A 920-nucleotide genomic window follows, 5' to 3' on the forward strand; every position below is an offset into this window, starting at 1 on the left:
CTCAGGGTCTGCTTTCTTACCAGTAAAATGAAATTTCAGAGGCACCTAGGTTCCCTTTATCATTCTATGGGCAGGATTTTAAATGTGAGATGGTCTTGATAGAGTACTGTTTAGAAATTCAGCAGGAGAAGGCGACTGAAAGTAAAAGAAACACCTTTTGCAATCATCTTATGAGAGCTTTTGGGGTCCTACATAGCAGAACAGAGATGAGTCAGGTTGCTTAAGCAAAATCCCAGGCGATATTCTAGTGTACTTCCAAAAGTACATCCTAAATGGAAACGCCTTAATCCTAGCAGGCAAAAATAATTTATAAAGCAATCTGATTTATGTGTCACAGAATGTCAACTTTTTGGATCCCAGGTCGCCGGCAAGCACCGCATACTCCCTCAGAGATTCACCTCTGAGCCCCAATCAGGAAGGAGGCCGACATAGAATCTTTTAAAATCAAGTAGATAAATCTTTAATAAATAAATAAATAAATAAAAATAAAATCAAGCGGAAATTGTTAAAGTCCTTTTGCAGCGTCAACAACCAGGACTCCCTGGGAGACAGGTCAGGCAGGAGGCGCTGGCCAGGGCCGGCTCCAGGGCAGAGTTAGGGGTAGGGGTGGTGTGCTGTCCCCTCCCCCGCCTCGCGGCCTGCGCTCCCCCTAGGGACGCCAGGACTGTGACATTTGCAGGGCGGAGGTCACGCGCGCAGCCCAGTGCAGAAAAGACCCGGCAGCCGAGAGCAGCACCCCCAACCCCAACACACACACTTTGGTGACGACTCTCTCCCTTCCCCTCACAGGCAGGAAAACAGCCCCCAAGAGGGTCGGGAAAGCCAGAGCGCCGCCGCAGCAGCCTCTGCGGCCCGCAGTCGGGCGCGGGCAAGTCCCCTTGGGGCCTCCGCTCCCGCGTCCCGGTGACGGAGAGTGACCG

Source organism: Condylura cristata, unplaced genomic scaffold, assembly GCF_000260355.1.
Source record: "Condylura cristata isolate star-nosed mole 26May11 unplaced genomic scaffold, ConCri1.0 scaffold00030, whole genome shotgun sequence".
Classification (NCBI taxonomy): Eukaryota; Metazoa; Chordata; class Mammalia; order Eulipotyphla; family Talpidae; genus Condylura; species Condylura cristata.